Consider the following 11,204-nt stretch of genomic DNA (forward strand, 5'->3'; position numbering starts at 1 on the left):
CAACAATTTTTACATTAAAGTTATAAAATCTGACTCTAACAATGGCAGTGGACTGAAGGTCTTCAGCCTTTGAATTCTATTTCATGTCTTGACTTTTCCTCACAACTCTAGACTGCCATTCCCCATTGTCTCAGAGTCAGAGGAAGTATGTTACTAAACATTTTTTTTCTAATTTCAGTCATCCCAGCACTGTTGTTTTATGTTTTGCCATACTGTATGATCTCTGTACTATTAGTTCTTATTATTTTTCTTTACACTGAAAAAAATGTGCCCTGGCCAGATAATTTTGGTTGGTTAGAGCTTCGTCCCAAAGCACAGAGGTTGCTGGTTTGATCCCCATCAAGGCACATACAGGAACAGATTGATGTTCCTGTCTCTCTCTCTTTCCTCTCTCTCTCTCTCTAAAATCAATAAATAAAAATAATTTTTAAAAAACAAGTGGACCAACAAATCGATGTATATCTGTCTTTCCCTCTCTAAAAATCAATTTTAAAAAAAACAGTAACAGAGTTATGGTGTGGCTAATGGCAGAATAGCCAGTACTACAATAACTCTCCAACAGATAAAAAGTATAAACTCAAGGCAAAATGTAACCAAACAACTACTTGAAGACACTGAAGAGGGGCCAAAACTAGGCAGAAACTGGAGGGGATTTCAAGCCTTAAAAGAAGGGAAATGACCTGACCTGTGGTGGCACAGTGGATAAAGCATCAACCTGGAACACTGAGGTCGCCAGTTGGAAACCCTGGGCTTGCCCAGTCAAGGCAAATACAGGAAGCAACTACTATGAGTTGATGTTTCCCACTTCTCATCTTTCTTTCTTTCTTTCTTTCTTTCTTTCTTTCTTTCTTTCTTTCTTTCTTTCTTTCTTTCTTTCTTTCTTTCTTTCTTTCTTTCTTTCTTTCTTTTCTCCTTCCTTCCTTCCTTCCTTCCTTCCTTCCTTCCTTCCTTCCTTCCTTCCTTCCTTTCCTTCTCCTTCTAAAAAATAAAATAAAATAAAAGAAGGGAAATACACTTACTGGATGAGATCCAAATTTATACAACTATCCCCATGTCTGCAGCATGGAGCAGCAAAACTTAAGCCGAAATCTGCAGTCTTATTGGCTTGAGGTGCCAGAGGTGAAAAGCTAACAGAGTAACAAAGACTGGATAAAACGTATTTGATTTACCAAATAAGGGATGGAAAGGAGAAATAGAGGAACAAAAAGCAGTTGAGGTAGAAAATAAGCAGCTAAAAGTAGAATTTAATTCAACATATCAGTAAAATAGCAACACACCATTTAAAAAAAAATGGGATTGTCAGGCTGAATAAAAATAAGATTTAACAATGTGCTATCTAAAAAAGAACTTTAGAAATGGCTATATTAATATGAGACAAATTAGACTTCAAAACAGGGTGAACTGCCAGAGATAAAGAGGAATATTTTATAATGAATGATAAAGGGATTGTTTTACCAGGAAGATGTATCAATCCTAAATATATATGAACCTAATGGCAGAACTTCAAAAAACACTGAGAAAAATCTGACAAAACTAAAGGGAGGGCCTGACAGGCAGTGGCTCAGTGGATAGAGCATTGGCCTGGGACATTGAGGACGCAGGTTTGAAATCCTGAGGTTGCTGACTTGAGCACAGGTTCACCAGCTTGCGTGCAGGTCACCAATTTGAGTGTCGAGTCATAAACATAATCCCATGGTCACTGGCTTAAACCCAAAGGTTGCTGGCTGGGTTAAGCCCAAGGCCGCTGGCTTGAGAAAAGCATCACTGATTCAGCTGGAGCCCCCACCCTGTCAAGGCACATATGAGAAGCAGTCAATGAACAACTAAGGTGCCGCAACTATGCGTTGATGCTTCTCATCTCTCTGCTTTGATGCTTCTCATCTCTCTGCTTCCTGTCTCTCTGTCCCTGTGTCTCTCTTTCTTAAAAAAAAAAAGAAAGAAAGAAAGAAAAGAAAAAGAAAAAAAGATAAAACTAAAGGGAGAGATAGAAATTTATAACCATAGTTGGATGCCTGACCAGGCGGTGGCACAGTGGGTAGAGCGTTGGACTGGGATGCAGAGGACCCAGGTCCGAGACCCCGAGGTCGCCAGCTTGAGCGCGGACTGATCTGGTTTGAGGAAAGCTCACCAGCTTGGACCCAAGGTCACTGGCTCAAGGGGTTATTCCGTCTGCTGAAGGCCCGCAGTCAAGGCACATATGAGAAAGCAATCAATGAACAACTAAGGTGTTGCAACATGCAATGAAAAACTAATGATTGATGCTTCTTTTTTTTTTTTTATTTTAATAAACTTTTTTAGTTTTTCCCTTGGTTTATTTATTTATTTATTTATTTTATTCATTTTAGAAAGGAGAGAGAGAGGGAGAGAGAGAAGGGGGGAGGAGCAGGAAGCATCAACTCCCATATGTGCCTTCACCAGGCAAGCCCAGGGTTTCGAACTGGCGACCTCAGCATTTCCAGGTCGACGCTTTATCCACTGCGCCACCACAGGTCAGGCTGATTGATGCTTCTTATCTCTCTCTGTTCCTGTCTGTCTGTCCCTGTCTATCCCTCTCTCTGACTCACTCTCTGTTTCTGTAAAAAATAAATAAATAAATAAATAAATAAATAAATAAATAAATAAATAAGATTATAACCATAGTTGGAGATTTTAACACCCCATCTCAAAAATTGATAAAATTAGACCAAAGGGAGGAGAAAAAACACTCTTAAAACAAAAACTAGAGTTAAACAACTTTACTTATTTACTCAATTGACATTTATTAAACATTTCATCCAATAATTATACAGTGGCAGAATACACATTATTTTCAAGAGCAGATGGAACCTGACCTGTGGTGGCACAGTGGATAGAGTGCCAACCTAGAATGCTGAGGTCGTTGCTTTGAGACCCAGGGCTTGCCTAGTCAAGGCACATATGAGAAGCAAATACAAATTAATGTTTCCCATTCCTCCTCCCCTCTTTTTCTCTTTCTCTTTCTTTTTCTCTTTCTTTCCTCTCTCTAAAAATCAATAAATGAAATCTTAAAAAAGAGCAAATGGAACATTCATCAAGATATACTTTATTCTAGGTCATGAAATGTCTTAATAAATTTCAAAAGCAAGTTGTAATTGTACATAGTATGTTCCCTGACCACAAGAGAATTAAATTAGAACTCAATAACATTAAGAAATCTAAAAAAGCCTCAAATATTTAGAAATTAAACAGCACACATCTAAATAACTCATGTGTCAAAGAAAAAAAAATCACAAGGGAAGAGATATTTTGAAGTAAGTGATGATGAAAGTACAATATTAGAACAGGCCAATTAAATGATGAAAATAGAAACCAGAACAGTGATTGCCTGTGGAATGTAAGGATTAATGAGGGATGACATGCTTTTAAATTAGCACAGATGTGACTTCATCAGACTGTTTTTGAGAAACAGATAGTATGAACCCATGGGTAGTGATGCTATTATTTCCTATTGTTCCCAATATTGTATCTTTAACTAAAACTTTCTCTCTGAACTTCAAACATATGCTCAACTAGCTACTTAATCTCATTTTGACTATATCAATAATGAATCTCTTGATTTCCCCTTCAAAATCCATTCACCTCCAAACCTTTCAGTAAATACTATTTTTATTTACTCAGTTTCTCAAGCTGAAAACTCATGTTATTTTTTATTCCTCTCTGTCCCTATTTCTGCCCTCCAATCTGTTAGCAAATACTGCTAGTTCTAGTTCCAAAAGTATATCACCAATCTACCTACTTCTCTCCATCTATGCTGCATTCTAGTCCAAATCACCCTCATCTCTCTGGACACTCCAGTGGCTTCTTAAATTATATTGAAAAAAAATGAAAGGAGTTAAAAAGTATAAAAACCATCACAGGGATATAAAGTAGGACATATAGTCAATAATAATGTGTCAGATTGGTACTAGATTTATTGGGGTGATCATTTTGCAAATTATATATATATAAATGTCTAATCACTATGATGTACCCCTGAAACTAAAATGACATCGTATGTCAACTATAATTAAAAAAGTTTTTTTTAAAAGGCAGATAATTTCAGAGGCAGAATGAGGATAAATGACAACCAAGAGCAGTGTGTTTGTTTATACCTCTCTCCCTTCGAGCGAAAGTCCTCCAGTGAGCCCCATAGACTACATGGCCCAGCAACAAATCTCTCATTCGGCTCCTCTGCTTGGACAGTCTTTAGCCTAGGCCAGTGGTGGAATTCAGCTGGTTCGCACTGGTTTGGCAGAATCAATACTTATTTTTTTGTTGAGTTCGGCGAACCAGTTGTTAAAATGGCACTTGTAATGAGGGTTCTCTCTAAGGTGGGTGCTTGGGCAGCCATCCAATGTGCAAATCACAAAGTTACATTCCTTACTTTTTTAACATTCATCTACGCAACAGTGTATTCTAAGTGCCCATAGTAATAATATTCATTCCATCCATAGTTGAAAAAAATTGCAAGTGAGGATGCCAATCAAGAAGCAACATGGAAATATCTTTTTTTTTTTTTTTTGTATTTTTCTTAAGTTGGAAACGGGGAGGCAGTCAGACAGACTCCTGCGTGCGCCCAACCGGGATCCACCTGGCACGCCCACCAGGGGGCGATGCTCTGCCCATCTGGGGCATTGCTCTGCCGCAATCAGAGCCATTCTAGCGCCTGAGGCAGAGGCCACAGGGCCATCCTCAGCGCTCGGGGCCAACTTTGCTCCAATGGAGCCTTGGCTGCAGGAGGGGAAGAGAGAGACAGAGAGGAAGGAGAGGAAGGAGAGGAAGGAGAGGGGGAGGGGTGGAGAAGCAGATGGGCGCTTCTCCTGTGTGCCCTGGCCAGGAATCAAACCCGGGACTCCTGCATGCCAGGCCGACGCTTTACCACTGAGCTAACCGACCAGGGCCGGAAATATCTTAACAGTTTTATTGGTTTTTGTCAGGTATTATTTAATATTTTTTCATTAATATTTTAAAACTCTTATAACATCATCTAATTTCGTGTACTTCTTTTATTTTATTGTTCTTGTTTAGGTATTGAATAAATGAAATAATAAACTACCTTTTGGTATATTGTTTTATACTTAAAACGTTCATTAGGGCAGAGAACCGGTTGTTAAACTATTTGAATCCCTTCACTGGCTTAAGCTAACTCTTCTCAGAAAATAGACCAGAAATAACAGCCAATGAGAAACAATATATTTATATATACCCTTTGTCTTAGGTGATTTATTTGCATTTTGAGGATATCCTTCCTAGGAAATACCGGTTTCAAAGAGGTTTTGCCTCACAAAAGAATGACCTCTGGGCCTGACCTGTGGTGGCACAGTGGATAAAGCGTCGACCTGGAATGCTGAGGTCGCCGGTTCGAAACCCTGTGCTTGCCTGGTCAAGGCACATATGGGAGTTGATGCTTCCTGCTCCTCCCCCTGTTCTATCTCTTTCCTCTCTTTCTAATAAAAATGAATAAATAAACTCTAAAAAAAAAAAAAGTAAATAAATAAAAAATTAAAAAAATTAAAAAAAAAAAAAAAAAAAAAGAATGACCTCTGAAAGGGCATTTTCTATCTTACTTTCTAGATTTGGTAGCAGCTCAGAAACTTTATTTTCTTTAATCTGGCCTTTTGATTTCTTTTCCTTTTGACTCAAACTGGCCTCACCCAGAGTCCTGACTCACCCATTTCCCTCTCCCTTGTTTAATCATTAAGCCCTCAGGACACTGAGGCTCTGGTCATCATCCAGAGGCCTTAGAAACAAGGGCCTGGGTCTACTGACTAGAGATAGAGTTTTCAATCAAACTAAAGAGAACATCTTGGCCTAAGGTGTATTTTAGCTCTAGACTCAGGAAAGTGGATTGATCCCACTAAACAAATCCTTTCCAAATCAGAAAAAACAACTCCGTCGCTGACACCAGAACCAGATGCAAAAAAAAATGTATTACCCCCTACCCCAGCATCAACCAATCAGAATGTAAGGTATTTTTCCCCACCGAGAAGGAAGGAAGAGGCCGGAGCCACGAAGTGTGGAATAGTAAAAGGCTTTATTGAGTACAGAGTGCGCATTCTGCCCGAAGAGGTTCCCTGGCCCCAAGGAAAGATGGAGGCCAAGGAAGTCACAAGAAGTGACCCACGTGGGAGATATTTAAAGGGTTCCTAGGGTGGTCGAGTTAATATGACGTGGTGAAATCTCACTGGCTGATGGACAGTTGCTCTTTTCCAACGGGTTCCTGGGAAGTTTCTTTTGGCGCGCTAAATTGTAGGCGGTCCTAGCCAAAGTTCACAGGTCTGGGTTCCCCACGTGACCATCCCCCATTATCCACTGACCTTACACAGTAGAGACCACAACACTAGCTTTTTTAGGCACAGGATGAATGATTTTTTCCCCCTATATGATCCATCTTCTGGAAGTCATCAGGGAGCCAGGTCTTTGAGCATTAGCTCACCTGTGACTCCAGGTATGGTGCCATCTCCGTAATAAATCCTTACTTTCTTGGCTGCAAACTCCTGTTGATGTCTTACTGGGCTTTGATGCATGCAGGCAAGTAAAATGGACCCCCTTCAGTCCACTAGTGTGGACTAAAAGGGGTTCTTTGGAAAGTAACTTCACAGGGTGATCTGATGAGAAATTCTTAACTGGGCAGGCCCTGTTGGGTAGTCATACCCAAGGCATATAACATTTTAGTAAAAGGTATATCTTTGCCTTAAGCAAGCTCTGTCAGTTGTTTCTGTGCATCTAGGTTAACACACCTTTGAAATAAACTGTAACTACCCTCAACGGAGCACATGATCTTGTTAACTATCCTGTGATCCAATCCTCACCTTGTTTGTTCCTACCTCCACATGATCTTCCTTATGTTCCCTCCTAATTTCAAGTGCACAAAAGAAACTGCAGCCCTGGTTGGATAGCTCTGTTGGTTAGAGCATTAGCCTGATGTGCAGAGGTTGCTGGTTCTATCCCTGGTCAGGGCACATACAGGAACGGATTTATGTTCCCATCTCTCTCTCTCTCTCTCTCTCTCTCTCTCTCTCTCTCTCTCTAATACCCTTTCTCTCTGGCTAAAAATCAATCAATAAATAAACTTTTTTAAAAAAAGAGAAACTGCAAAACTGCTATTCTCCAGCGCTACCTGGATAGCTTGGTTGGTTAGAGCATTGTCTGGAATTACAGAGGTTGCCAGTTCAATCCCCGGTCAGGGCACATACAGGAACAGCTTGATGCTTCTGTCTCTTAGTCTATCTCTCTCTCTCTCTCTCCCCCTTTCTCTCAAGCTGAAATCAGTAAAACAACAACAGAAAAATGTTATTCTCCAGGGATTTGAGATCTTCTCCTCAGCAAGTAAACTTCTGAAAATTCTCTATAGGCTTGGATGTTTCTTTCAGACACATTTAGTGTTCCTTTTCTGAGTCCCATCAAGAAGACTACTTCATTCCCTAAACTGATCTCACTCAGGTCATTAAGATCCTTAAGGCTCTGGCCAATTCAGTTGGTTAGAGCATTGGCCCAATATTCTCAGGTTGAGGGTTCAATCCCTAGTCAGGGCAAATACAAGAATCAACCTACAGATGTATAAATGGGTGGAACAACAAACTGATGTTTTTCTCTCTCTCTCTCTGTCTCTTTTTTTCTCCTTTCCCTCTCTCTAAGATCAAAATTTTTTTTAAAGTTCCTTGAGAATAGGGACAGTATTCTTGATGCTTAGCACAAGAACGGCAAGGGAGTTTCATTTTTGAGTACAAACTCTTGCTGGTTTGGTAGTAGTTGTCTGGAGCACTGATAATGCTGGTGATCCTGGGGAAATAAAAGAGAACTTAAGCCACCTGCCTTTCACTTTCTATGAATGGTCATGAATTAATTAATGGTCACAACAGTACATTATCTTGTGAGTCTTCATCCTGACTGAGAGACGTATAGGTTTTGTGTGTACCAAAAACAAAACCCGTGCTCGCTTCAGCAGCACATATACTAAAATTGAAACGATACAGAGAAGATTAGCATGGCCCCTGCGCAAGGATAACACACAAATTCGTGAAGCATTCCATATTTTTAGACTCAGAGACATGAACAAAAATGTGATGGTAACGGAGGTGGGGGAGGGGGGGATGAGGAAGGAGAGAGGGGGTTGGGGAGGGGCACAAAGAAAACCAGATAGAAGGTGACAGAAGACAGTTTGACTTTGGGTGAGGGGTATACAGCATAATCAAATGTCAAAATAATCTGGAGATGTTTTCTCTCAACATATGTACCCTGATTTATCAATGTCACTGCATTAAATTTAATTAAAAAAAACCAACAACCCTGTAGACCTTGGGCTTTTCTATGAGAACTCTTAGGACCCTTGTTGGGCAGATAAGTTTGTAAAATTTGTATTTTCTGAGTTGTTCTCTTTTATTGTTAAAAATGGCTGCCCAAATATGTGATCTGTGAAACTGCTAATTACCTTCCTGCTTGAGAAGAGCCATAGTTATGCTAATGTTGCTGGAGAAGGGGTTTTCGCACCAAAAAGTTTTAAGAAGAAGAAGAAGGAGGAAGAAGGAGGCCATGTTTTTGCAGAGTGAGAGCAGGGAGGAAGAGTGCTGGAGAGAAAGGCAGCCGAGATGGCGGAGTACTGAAGGAGAAGCCGGTTTGCGCAGAGTCTGTGCAGAGAGAATGAGATGGGGAACCAGAGGCGACTGAGACTGGCGGAGGGCCTTTGATTCTAGGAAAACCCAGATGTGTCAGTAGCTTTGTGAGAGCTGAATGAGTAGGTTTTGGAGCCCTGTGTGTTTGTGTTTATTAGCCGCTGGGTGCGAGGCTAGAATAAAAGGAATGGCCCACCAGTTTTTGGTTCCGCAGTTTCTCTACCATCTGCTTGAATCTAATGCGAACCTGCACATGCCTGGCCGTGATGGCCACTACTACTGGCCGTACAACCCTCCAGCCCCTACAGAATGACTCTTAGTGCAGCTCTCAGCACTTGTAACTCCTCTCAGGCCGGGGCCCTCAGCACCACCGCCTGGCCAACTCCAGAGTTTTCAGATGCCACCCACATCATACCTGCAATAAAGAAAATGGTATACCAATTTTCCCAGCTCTCTATGGCTAATTTCAGTTCATTAGTCTCTAACTTTGATGCAAAAGCCTTAGCTCCTTTACCCACTGTGCTGCTGCCTCACTCACCCCTCGGGCCTTCTCTGGAAGCTGAGCACTGTTGTAACGCTCATAATGAAGAGGATTAGTATCACCTGAACAGGCTGTGGCGCAGTGGGTAGAGCATCAACCCACCAACCCAGAAGACTCAGGTTCAAAACCCCAAGGTCACCGGCTGCAGTGCTGGCTCATCAGGCTTGAGTGCTGGCTCATCTGACTTGAGCCTGGAGTTGCCAGGTTGAGCATGGGATCATAGACATGAGCCCATGGTCTCTGGCTTGAGCCCAAAGGTCGCTGGCTCAAGCAAGGGGTCAGTGGCTCAGCTGAAGACTTCCATCAAGGCACATAGGAGAAAGCAATCAATGAACAAATAAGGTGCTGCAGAGGCACAGTGAATAGATAGAGTGTTGGACTGGGATGCGGAGGACCCAGGTTTGAGACCCTGAGGTTGCCAGCTTGAGCACAGGCTCATCTGGTTTGAACAAAGCTCACCAGCTTGGACCAAAGGTCGCTGGCTTGAGCAAGGGGTTACTCGGTCTGCTGTAGCCCCAAGGTCAAGGCACATGTGAGAAAGCAATCAATGAACAACTAAGGTGTCACAACGAAAAGCTAATGATTGATGCTTCTCATCTCTCTCCCTTCCTGTCTGTCCCTATCTATCCCTCTCTCTGACTCTCTCTGTCTCTGTAAAAAAAAAAAAAAAAAAAAAAAAAGATAGAAGAAAACTAGTATCATTCTAAATGTATGATTTCTAATTTAAGTTGGATTCTTTTTTTATTATTATTTAGAAAATTAAATTTAACAGGGCGACATTGATCAATAAGAGTTTCAAACATATGTAACGTTTCCCGAATTTGGCATCATCCTTGCACAGGCGCCATGCTACTCTTCTCTGTATCAGTCCAGTTTTAGTATATGTGCTGCCAAAGCGAGCACTAAGCTGGATTCGCCAAGCCGCTAATGAATACAGGGCTCCAGGTCAGTTCCTTTGAATCTCACTGAGATTTACCAAAACCATTTGCCCTCCCTCTACTCTTACCTTTGTTTTTGCTGAGGGTTCTCCTTCCAACTTCAATCAGAAATAAAGATGCAATTTCTCACCTCGGGTCCATCTAACAAATGCCTGTGCGGTTCCATCTGTTCTTAACTTGCCTCCTCATCTTCTGCTTCTCAGGACAATTTTTCTGCCTATAGTTTAGATCAGTGTCGTCAGAGTGTGGTTCCTGGCTCATAGCTTTAGATGGGTGGGGTCTTGGAACTAGTTAAAAATGTAAATTCTCCTGGGTTTTCACCCCAGACCTGCTGAATCTTTCTCACTTTTACTCTCGGGATAGGCCCAGCAGGCAGTTGTAGGTAACAAGCCCTCTAGGCCAGGGGTCTCAAACTCAACTCAGCATGTGGGCCGCAGAGCAAGATCACAGCCGTTGGGCGGGCCGCACTAGGTCTACAAAAGGCAGCTGTTACGCAACACTTTTCTCACTGCAGTTGAAAACAAAAAAAAAATCAGTACAACAAGCCCAATCGTACATGCAGTTTACTCAGTGTCACAAAACGATCAGAAACTGTAGTTCGCATCACAACTGCTGTTAAGTAAGCTAATATCTAGCTAGGATGCTAGAGAAATGAAAAATACAAGTAGGCCCCTAGGCTTACTTAATTTTATCCAAAATATTTTGAACTTCGTGGATTAGTCTGTGGGCCGCACAAAATTGTTCGGCGGGCCGCGAGTTTGAGACCCCTGCTCTAGGCCGTGCTGAGGCAACTAGAGTTGGAGGCTGTCTGGTCGGACCTCCCCCTCTGAGGATTTGCCAGTTCTTCCTTCATTCTCCTTGTAAGGAGAGTGGCCGCTCTTGTGGCCACTCACATGCAGGTTCTCATTGATTCGGGCAGATGGTAAAGAAATGGCAGAGTCGGAGGATGGTGCGCCATTCTGTTTACTGGTGTCTCACCAAGACAGGCAAGCCACAAGAAAAGCCAAGGGAAAAGCAGAAAACCTGCTTATCCCATGGAGGGCAAGGGATCAGGGAGGGGAGAAAAAAGAAATCCTCCTGTACCTCCCAGTGGTGGGGGCAGAATCTCCCTTCCAG

At 41.8% G+C, this 11,204-nt stretch overlaps 2 non-coding genes across 2 annotated transcripts; one reads left to right on the top strand and one right to left on the bottom strand.

Moving 5' to 3' along the window:
• The first annotated feature begins 7,929 nt into the window (after window positions 1–7,929).
• Window positions 7,930–8,036, top strand: LOC136307075 (U6 spliceosomal RNA). Its single transcript, XR_010725767.1, has one exon. It is a non-coding gene; the product is annotated as a U6 spliceosomal RNA (small nuclear RNA).
• Window positions 8,037–9,947: 1,911 nt separating this feature from the next.
• LOC136307114 (U6 spliceosomal RNA) lies at window positions 9,948–10,053 on the bottom strand. Its single transcript, XR_010725803.1, has one exon. It is a non-coding gene; the product is annotated as a U6 spliceosomal RNA (small nuclear RNA).
• Window positions 10,054–11,204: the final 1,151 nt, after the last annotated feature.

The sequence above is a fragment of the Saccopteryx bilineata genome, chromosome 5, assembly GCF_036850765.1.
Source record: "Saccopteryx bilineata isolate mSacBil1 chromosome 5, mSacBil1_pri_phased_curated, whole genome shotgun sequence".
NCBI lineage: Eukaryota > Metazoa > Chordata > Mammalia > Chiroptera > Emballonuridae > Saccopteryx > Saccopteryx bilineata.